The sequence below is a fragment of the Teleopsis dalmanni genome, chromosome 2, assembly GCF_002237135.1.
Source record: "Teleopsis dalmanni isolate 2A chromosome 2, ASM223713v2, whole genome shotgun sequence".
Classification (NCBI taxonomy): domain Eukaryota; kingdom Metazoa; phylum Arthropoda; class Insecta; order Diptera; family Diopsidae; genus Teleopsis; species Teleopsis dalmanni.
The window spans coordinates 9,335,549-9,347,467 of NC_051847.1; positions in this window are offsets into that span (position 1 = coordinate 9,335,549).

Genomic DNA, 11,919 nt, shown 5'->3' on the forward strand with positions numbered 1-11,919 from the left:
TTAATTAATGAATGATTATAACTTTAGTGTCATCCTTTTACTCTTTTAAAGATATATAATAATAATTTACTAATTCCATTACCGCTCTATACATTAATGGAGGTTTCATTGCAATGAGTGTCAGTGTTCTGAATTATAATAACAAGTACTTCTTCACACACTGCGAACAGGATATATCAATGTTTATTTATTTAACAGAAATATGACACTTGTCAGTTGTACTTTGCATATAAATGTGTAAACTCACTCTTCTATGTAGAGTTCTATGTACATACACTTGTTTGTAACTAATGTAACATATTTATGTATTTAGTAAGTGTAAGCACATTGAAGCCAAAACAAACCTGACATCTTCTTCTTTAGCCTTAAAAAGTTATTTACTAATATTTTGCTACATTCGCAATTGCAAGGCACCAATGCAAAGGGCTAGATCCGAACTCTAGAGTATAGAGTGTAAGACTATGTATTAGACAAACAAAACAAAGCGAACATATGTGTCTTGTATTGACTATAAGTTCAAAATGAGCATGGATACTCATTTATGAGTGGTAATATGACACCAGCTAAGTGCTTCGATGACGTCTTCCAAAGAATCTCGAAGATATGCTTTTGCCTTTACTATAGTTGGCTTCGTTCACACATTTCGAAACGTTTTTTATATCGTACAGTTCTTTTATATAGTAAGGATGCCGGCACACGCATGATTTGTTCACTTTGAGTTCATTGAATCCTCTTCAAGCGCAAATAAGAAACCAAGAAAAAAGGAAAAAAGGAAAAAAGGTAGATACGTATTCGTAATTAAAACACAAAGTCTTTCATTATTGGAAAAATAGAAATACTTTAATTTATAGTTTTGTTTCTAGTTAAGTTCAGTGGTAGAGTCTTTTCTATTTTGTTGCTTTTTTTTTGATTTTTTTTTTCTTTTTATATTGAACATATCCAACCAATTCACAGGCCGTTAATATTTATGTTGTTTTTTCTTCTTTTCAGATGCATAGATATTTTGGCCCTTTGTCTATGAATATGCTTAAAATTAGTTTCGATACACAATACTTTTCGATAAGAACGAGTGACACACTTAAAACTTGTTGCTGTTGTTGTTGCTGTTGGTGTGTTTTTCAAAATATCTTCGGTTTTCAAACTGCATAATTAAAATTTATTGCTGTGCCGTGGTAGATACTTTCAGAGCTAGATTCTTGTTTTTAAAACCGCACCGTTTTCTTAATTACCAAAAAATGCTATAGAAATTAACATTTTTCGTTAATAAAGAAAATACATATTCATATAAATTTCTAAGTTTTATAGCTTATATAAAATGAATAAAAATACTCGTAGTTAAAATATTTTGCTCGTGAGAATAGTTTCAAATATTCATATTTTTATATGAGAAAAGCGATGGCTCTGCACCTGCCATTGTTATCTTTTACATAAATTAAACCCTCATTAATTTATTAACAATAAAAATACAATAATATTTAACTGAATTTAACTATTTAAGTTAATGTGCTTCTACAATATACGCTGACTGCACTATATTAAATTAATATTTCAAATTAGGAACTGAAAGTCAGTAAAAAATGCAGTAGTTAATGTTCTGTGGTATATATGTCCTTTAGGTACGTTATGATATATATTTCGGAAAGCCTTGCAAAAAGTCTATGTATAGTTTATATGACTTTTATAAGCATTTTATTTAAATTAACATTTTAATGTTAATTAAAGCGTTTACAGTTTAAGTTTAAGCTTTAATGTAAACACTTAACATTTTGACTTTAGCTTATGCATATATTTATCATAATTAGTGATTAGTCATCCTCGACCCTGTTCTATCTATTGATACTTTTGCCTCCAGTTGTTAGTGCTGGAGTCGGGGTTATATTTTTAATATTTTTTTAGTAAGCATATTGTCCTCAGTTCTAACTATTGTATTTTGTCGTTTATATTTGAAGAATTTTAGTATCGTAGAACGTTATCATAAATTTTCTTTTATACTTTTTGGCTGTTGAACAAATTAGTTTTCTTCATTTCAATATCATTAAGTCTGAGATCAATGTATTCTGCACTAAGATCCTTTTCATTATTGATCATTTTTAAAAATATGTCAACTCAATAGCTTATTTTTTTTTTGAATATCTATAAATAATAGTCCGTCCATCGGTTACCGTACGAGATCTTTTCTTTTGTATTTCAACTGTTAATTAAATGAAATGATCTGTAAATGTCATATCATTTTGTTGACACTTTAAACGTTATTATTGTGTGATCACAAGTGTCGCTTTACAAATGCAATATTTACAATACCAACACCAGAACAAATTGTGATATTTGCTTATGTTGCCTCTGTGCAGCACCTCGCATAGTCGTTTAACATTCGTCATTTTTGATTGACACAAGTGTTACATACCTTTGTATCTTTTTAGGATCAATTTATCCGTTCCGTCTCTGCATCAAGTTTTTATTTATGTTTTTCCAAAAACTTCTGTTATTTATTGAGGTTTAGATTCAACAGCTTGTTTTTCATTTAAGAGAAATTGAAATTGGTCCATTATACTGGTATAATGATACAGCCATAAACTATAAACCGAAATCCTACAATAAGACTAATCTTTCATACATAGGATGACGAAACAGCTATTTGACAGATCACTAGATCACTTTTGACCAATTAAACAAATTATATTTTATATTTTTGATTTATAGATTCAAGTAAAATACTGCTTTCTTCGTTCTGTTTTCATCCACTTGAATTGAAATATCGAATTGTTTATAGCATCCTTTCTAACCACTTTGCGCAAAAAAAATAGTTTGTAATATAACTTTGAATACTCTGAAACCATTAATACAAGGAGAGCTGCGCATGAAAAATAAAACTCTACTCTATAGACAAGTAATTAGACCTAAACTACTTTCCGGTAGAAAACTCAAAGTTATCAGCATAGTCTATTGAGAAGTATGCTGCAAGAACCATGGTATGTCAGGAATAAAGACATACGTAAAGAGTTGAGTATCATGAGTGTATAAAAGTAGATTCTGTAGAAAAACAGAGCGTTGAAAATGTTTGATTCTGTAACAAACTAGTGTTCTGACAAACTAGTATTCAAATTAGTATTCTGCTCATACTAATTCAGAATTGCATTCTCTTAAAACAAATGAAATATATAATATATTCTGTCAGAAAGATAATCTGGGCCTGAAACTGTACCTCTATAAAATATGCTGAATAACGCATTATTACATTAGATCATCGAATTGGTCTCAGACTCTAATGCATAAAGTAAATGCCTTAGACACTAAATCGTGTTTCATCACATAAAAGTATTTTCCTTAACAAGAAAACTGCCAATACAGAATTCTCACCACAGAAAACTGCATGTTATAATAGCACATAACACACAGTTTTGAGTGTTCAAATCAAATCAAAAGGTAGGGTGTGTGGAAATTATAATAATATATTTATTTTTTTAACATAATATGGCGCGCAAAAAAAAAATTATTACAACAAAAGTAAATACTAGTATATATTCACTATCTAAAAACGTCCACAGAGATCATTATATTTTTTTACATCAATAAGTGCAATGGTACTAACACTTCTACATAGGTATATCCAGAAAGCATCCACTATTTCCTCTAATGTCAGTATTGGATAGATCTGAGGTACACTTGTCCAGCAATCATATTTGAGGATATGTACAGTTAGGTGAGTCGGATTTTATAAATAATTTTTGGGTAATGAGTTCGATTATGACATTCATTGACGCAAAAAACTATCTATAGGTAGCAAGTGTACTTTGAAATGAAATTTATATTAGCATTCAAAAGCAATATTCACCTTACGTCTAAAACAATGAATACCTTTCTCTTTGTAGGCTTAGTAGTACAAGTATGTGTCATAATAAGATCTTCGGTTTTACGTATAAATTTAAAGATATAAAGGTAATTTATTTTTCATACATTCAGCATTATAAAGGAAAACTAAGTCGATTAATATAAACGTTTTATGTTTTCTTCACAGTTATTTTATTAATAAAGATATTTTAAAATGCAATTTTTTACACTTAACATACGCACATAACGTTTACTCATAAATTCCTCACCTTATGAATATTGCATCCCGATTCCACAACTCTAAGCATATTTTTACATTTGATAGGCTGCAATGCACTTTAAGTACAAGACTAGCTGGAAGTACAAGTTGCACTATAAACATAGCACTTCCTTAAGCTTAAGAGCAACTCGTTTTCCCTGCACTCCTGAACATCAAACTGCTATCGTAATTTTTCCAATATAGCCGTACTGCTAGTAAGCCATGTCATTTTATAAAAACTTAATTTTTTATCATTCATAATTCCTACTGCATTCCCATTCCCTTTCCCACTACGCTCATCCAATATTCCAAGCTGCTACGACACTTCTTATGCGTCAGTTGAACCTGTTGGTTGTGTTAATCTTGCAACATGGTCCGGTACGGCTCAACACGTATAATTTACTTTTAAGTGGACTCTTGCTGCTTGGGCAATTACTTGCGACGAGCGGTTGTGTTTGTGCTTACAATCGCTCCTTAGTACTGCTTACTGCTTCGTATGCTTTAATTACGACCATAAAACCAGAAATTAAATAAAAATTTGTAAATATATCAACCACAAATAAGGAGTATTGTTCCCTTAAATCAACAATGCTTACCATATTTCTTACGGGAGCAAACTGTTAGGAAAGTGCACCCCATCGTTAGAGTAAGAGCCTCAATTAAATTCTTTCAAAAATAAAAGAACTAGTAATATTAGGTTTTTATAAATTTTATATATGTGACTAAATATGGATTAAAGGCGAAGAAATGTGTACCATTTTCCCTTAAAATATTGAATACATTTTTCTTTTTCCATGGATTTATTTTAACTTACATTTGCTTTAAAATTATAAATGTGTAAGACAATTAAGATTACAATAGGTTATACTTAAGCAAAAGCATAGAAATATATTTCTAGATAGACAAAAAATATATTGAAACATATTTGGATCCTTGAAGTGACCTATTCTGGCTAAATTATGTCATTGATATAGTCTGTTGAACCCTCTAGTTTCTTGAGATCTGCAAACAGAAAATACACCCAGACTGCTATATGCTAATATCGTGAAGTGTTATTTATAGTGGGAATTCCAATGTATCTCTTTCAGGACTACTACAAATTTGTGGGTTTTAAAATAAAGAAATCCAACGACAGCAAATGCACGTTTTAATATTTTATCTTTCATAACAATTGAAAGATTGAATTGACAATTTCATTTCGATCTATGCGTTTCAGTCATTTGAAGTTGAAGTTAGTGCATTTGTAACAATGGGAAAAATATAATTTTTCATACAGTGACTATACTTTTTCTTAAAAGTTTAAAGAGTACTAGAAATTCATACCGAGATAGTAAATCAGATAACAAGTGGTAAGTGGGACTATTTTTTGAATAATTGTATTAAAGTCATTTATACAAATTAAAATTTTTATTATATTAAACTTAATATATAATTAATAATGATAGTATAATGTGATATATTAACCTAACATACAAAAGTCATCTTCAAATTTCTCTAGAAGATGAAATGACAGCTAGAGCTGTCCGGCTCTAGCTAGAAGCAAAGTGAATTTTTTTAAGTAAACATGTCTGAATTTCTCACAGAGATGTTTAGCACAATGATTTAATATATCGTGCACTTTGAGCAATTGTATCACAATAAAACAATAGGATCTTAATGAGTTGGTCAACTAGACTGACTGTCTTTTTAACCCGGCTTAACCCTGATCTGATTAATATTATGTAAACCCTGATTAACCCTGATTAATATTATGTAAAGATATTCTTCTTCAATCCATTGCGTTCCCAAGGACACATTGGGCCGTGTGGTAACAGTTGTATTTAACGAACAGATTCTGTTTAAGTATCAGTTTCGCACCTCCAAATCCGTTGTGCGTGCTACCGAAGCAGGTGGATTCGCCGGGTTTAGAATCACGTTTTATTTCCGGAAAATAGTTAAAGAAGGGAGCAGAGCCCTGATGATGGGTTACAAGCGCAATGTCAATCCTGTAAGCTTTACATGTAGTGACAGGTCACTTTTAAATAGGCCGCTCCTAACCTAGAGAACAGACGCCTTTTGCAGCCGCTCATTATGAATACCGACGCCACGTTGTGGACTCTACTTAGCTTCATTACTCCTCATTCGACTTTACCGACAAGGGAGGCCCTACCCAACTACTGGGCCTCTTCATTATGTCAAGGTGGCAGTCCCCGAAGAGGATTATTTGAAGATGAAGGTATTAAACGCCTTGGATTTCAAGCAATCTACAGTAATTAATTAATTCCTAAAATAAATTTAATATATGTTTAACAAACATCTCTTTACTAATTTTTCATAAAATCAATTATGTTTTATTAATTTTAATTTATTAAAATATTTCACATGGAATTAATTTATGAACGTCTTTGGAATTTAACGATAAATATTTGCATATGTACACTTTACCTTAAACACTAAATTAAACAAATGTGTACATGTGTATGTGTATATATAGGATATAGTATATGGTATAATCTAAATTCGTAATATTGTTGAAGTTATAAAAATTTTATGATTAAAATTTAATCGTTTAAAATCATTCAGGTGACCACAACGGCAAATAGCAAAAAAGTTCGAAAATGTGTAGAATCTTACACCATAAAAAATAAGAAATAAGAAATACTGAACATATTTAGCTTATGAACCGAATGAATGAAATACATTTCAAGTAAGATCATAAAATATTTTTTGGCAGCAACTAATACCGATCAGCATATTTAGTGTGTATGGACTAGATAGATTTTGATTAAATTTGGTATGCAACTTGTACCAGACCATCGAGCATTGTCTGGCGTACCTTGAGCTATTTTGGCCTATGCCAGTGTCAGATCAACTAATTGATTCTGTGCTTCTTATAGTTCTTTACTAAACTAAACCCAAAAAACGGGTCACCTCAACACAACAGCAATTTTTTTGTCAGTGTTTTCAGAGTATGAAGAAATGAATTCAATGTAAATGTGTCCATTTATTTTATAGGCGCCCATATTTGAATTGGTAACATTGGTAGAAAGAAATATAATACAAATAGAGAATTGCTCGAACTGCTTTACATTTTTAATGAACCCAGAAACAAAATATTTTAAAATTCAACGAATCTCAATACATTTATGCACATACTTAAGACTTTTTGTCAAATGTCAATAAATTAGAATTTTATTACAAAATTTGAATGACGAATTTAATTAATACAATAAAAATAAATAAATAAATAAATTAGAAAAATCACAAAGTTATTGGTGGTGTATACGTCTGAGATAAATAACAAATATTTTTGAAATACAAAATATTTTGTATTTGTTAAAAGGTAAAAAATATATAAATTAAATTTAATTTTAGAAACTTTATGTTAATTAAATATTACTTTATTTAATTTAAAATTTTAAAGACATAGGCAAAGACTCCACTAGATAGCATATATTCGCTTAGTTTAAGCTACTAGACGTGTTGACCTTAAATACAAAGTTTGGGCTATAATCTAGTGTCTAAGTGAACAAAAGGTGCTATAATAATTATGCAGAGCATGTGTACCTATCTACCAGAAACTCTCCTTTTAACCAGATTTTACTATGCAAACTAACCAGTATTTTATAATAAGCTATAAAATGGTCTTCTATAAGTAAGACAGAATCATTTTAGTTTATCATTGTTATGAGTTAGGAGTGAGGTGACCTGCAATAGGAACATTGCTGAGTATATTTTTTATCTATTTCACCAGCCATCAAAAAGGTTGATGTGGGCTGATAGTCCACAAATAGAACAAGTGAACTCTTTTGTAAAAGCGATACAACTAACCGATCTATTTTTTTTAAAAGGATCGGATAACCGAATTGACTTCTAAAATTTGTTTCTGCTTAAAGCTGATTCTCTTCAAAAACGAGTCAATAACTAGTACCTTTCAATTTACCGAACATATACATATACTGGGCAACGTCGTAAAGTATTTTTATTAGGTTTAGTGCAGATATTCTATTTTTAACTGCAATTCGTTAAAATAGGTAAATGAAGAAAAAATTCTTCAAAATGTACCTTATATGGTATATAATATATATAAATCAACTTCATAAATTTTGGTGATCTATATGTTAGAGTGTCTAAAAGATGGGCATGATATTATATCTACAGATTTCTTTTAGAGATTCTTCACAGAATGAGACTTTTGATCAATATATGGTTAGTTTAAGGCTTTGATTGAACTTTAAAGAAATTTTTAACACAATCTGATGTGTGCCTTTCTTATATTATATCAGCGTCAAATTTGTGGATTTCAAGTTGCAAAGTCTAGTATACTGAGTGATAAGGTATCACTCAGTATGTGTTAAGTTTTAAGTTAATTTCAATTTTATTATATAGTTTGTGAATTTAAATTCCTAGCTCAGTTAGAAAGTGCCAAAGTACATGGTATAGTAGGTGTTACGAGAAGCTTTCGTAATAGCAATGGATTAGCAAACTTTTTTTTATGTTATTCAATCGAAAAAATGTTTCTTCAGTTAGAACTGTTGCCAAGAAACTAACCAATTAAAATAAAAGTATTGTTCTTTCTTATTCCTTGAGAAATTTTGGTATACATTTTTTATTTAAGATTTTCGAATGTCACTAATAATGCCATAAATTATCAAAATTCATTGCTATTGCTAAATCTTTGTCAAATAAAAATTCAAACACATAAAAAATGTTAAAAATTTAATTTTTGAAATTTTCATTTTATTTTCATTTTATTTTCATTTCATATTGAAATGCTAAATTATTTAATACTTTTCTTTCGAAATCACGTCAAGAGCGCATAAAGCTTTTACCTCACCGGAATCAGCAAATCTTTTAACAGTAGCATCAGTTGACATCGTACACACAGCCGAACGAACACAACTAGAAGAATATATTAAGTTATGCGTAACACCCCGCCATTACGGGCCCTAAAAGTAAATGACACTAATGATCCCCCATCCTCACCAAATATCAGCAGATAGTTAGAGGCTATCCTACATAAGCACTACAATGACGACGTTTTAAGTCCGCGACCGAATTAAAATCATAAAAAAGTAGAAAAAAATTGATTTTTTCAATTTCCGCAGCCATTACAGCGGCCGCCTCCTACATGCGTTGTTGCTTCATGTGACGCGCCCACCACCTTCTACGAGTTGAACATTTTTTGTCCGGTATGAGGAATTTGGAGCTATTCTAATCTTGTTTCTGCCGCTACAAGCAATTTTGTAGATGTTTTTATTGTTGTTGTTCTTTTTGTGGACATGTTGATAGGTTTTGAAATTGTGTGCGTTGTCCGGAAAGTCTTCATATTTTGTGAAAACTGAAAACTGAAAACTGAAAAGTGAAAAGTGAAAAGCGAAAAGAGCGAAATTAGATGAAGAAAACTTTTCACAAAAATAAGAATGAAAATTCTATTTGTGTGTTGATGGAAGACGATTTCATTTGGAAAATCGTTTTCAAATACGAAAACAATCACATTACTCTCTAGTCTACACAAATTGAGCTTGTCGGCGAGGAGGTGCTGCTGGAAGAATTGCGATTCCGCTGTTGGAGTTCGCTTCATCAGATCATTTGCTCTTGTTTTCGTTCGTGACGCATTGTCGCCAAAGAATGTGTTAAATTTAAGCATAACAGCTTTGATACATTTTAATATCTTTTCGCTGAGAATGAGTGGGTTGTCATTTTATAAATGATACTTATAGGACATTACTAGAGCTGTGAAAGATAATAAAATTTTTAACTTAGTAGGTTAAATGCATTATCGAAAAAAGTTTATAATAATGCATGTATCACTGATTATATATTCCCTAGTAATATTACCAATAAGTATCCAGTAAATATTAAATCATTCGATTTTCCGACAAAGAATGACCATGTCGTGCTTAAATTAGTATAGCATTAGATCATTAGTATTATCATTAGCATTAGTGTCATTAAAATGCTATTTTTTTATAAGTTTTTTTTGTATAATATATAATTTTTTTGATTTCACTTAGGATTTTAACTTTAATAGCATTAATTTTCAAATGTCTCTATGCACAATATCTCTACATCTATTACATATAAGCCCAATTTGAGATTAATATATATTCACAATATATATTGTGCACACTATTTCAATACTTATCAACTGTTCAATGCACTTATTATATTAAAAAATTATAATATTTCCAATACTTGCTTCTTAGGCAAGTCTTTTCAAAAATTGATATTACCAAGAGTTTAATTATAAAAACGCACAGTCTGCTAATGGTAATAATATAATAGAATAGAATGGAAATAAACAGGATATCAGTTCCAAACGAATTGGAGCGACCATGGTTGATCTTCTGTGCTGCAACAGACCCTAACCGAATAGAAGACATTCCGCCATCCAAATGAAAGCCAGAATATCAGCCGTTGAGGACCTCCTAATGTCAGAAGGAGGAGTAGTATTCGATCCATTGACCTCCCCCTGGTCCCAATAGTTCCCCCTGCGGGTAAGGGATTTAGATTATTCCCGCAGTAGATATGCTTGTCGTAGAAGGCGACTAAAATTCCGGTGCCAATCCGGTACTTGTATAGGAAGTACGTATGGTAGTAAGTGAGTACGGCACTTGCGCCATCTGACCAGAGATGATCCGATCTAGTACCACGGGGGTCAGTGGCCCGACAGCTTCGGCTGTGCTGACCATTGGTGTTGGACTCGTGGTGGCTGTGGTTGATACCCAAACTTACGCGGAAAGAATGTTTAATTTTGGTTCACATTCGCCGTGGAGTTGCGGTTTCACCACCGGGTGCTACAGCCCACATTGTAGCAGAGGTTGTAGGTAGGCCTCGCATTAAACCAAGATGGAAGTTATGACCTATACACATTTCTTCATAGGTACCTGCGGAAGTTAATTCCAAGGGGGCGCTTATTGATGCTTTGTATCAAGACGTTTGCTTTTGAGTAACGTGATGTTAAGCCGTTGCAGGCAGGTAATCACGTAAAACACATAGAGACTTCTGATCCCAATAGTAATAATAAAGGCTTACCAAAATATGTTTTAAGCATTTCAAATGATAATGAATTCTCTATATCAAAATGAGATGTTTAAATATTTTTCATACATGGTTTGTACATATATTGAATATATTATTATATATATTATATAATTATTATATTATATATATTATACATTATAAAAGTATTTCATAAATTCATTATCACTATTAATGTTACTTCAAAATTTTAATATGTCAGGAGAGGTAAGACCCTCAAGCAAATTAATACTTTTAGTTCGTATTGATATACATATATAAACGTAATCATGGCTGTATTTTTGTAAGGGTAGATATTGCGAGAATATTATGACCTCATTCTTGAAACATGCAAAGTTGTTTTCCTAATCGACATTTAATTTCGTTCCCAAAGAGTTCCCCCTTAGGTGGACTGTAGTACATTCCTAGAACTCGAATCTTACACGCTTTATGTATTCCTATAATTGAGATATAACTCATTTTCTTCGAAATCTATATGGATTATTAACACTTCAGCTTTGTAAGAAAGAAATCTGTTAATCTTATCTTTTAATTAGATTAAATGAAGTGTTTTTATGCATTTTTACCAAAAATAGATTATAATTCATAAGACACAGATATATCCGTAAATGACATTTAGTTTGTCAGGTGTTATTTCAAATAACTTAATTATTTTGTTAATTTAATTAAGCAATTAATATTTATTATATATTTTTATTGTAAATTTGAAATATTCATGTCTGTACAATATTTTGTGTAAATATGTAAATACGCTGAATGTTTTTACTGGCAGCAGCTGTTTCAATTTACTTAACGTGATGACTTTGGTA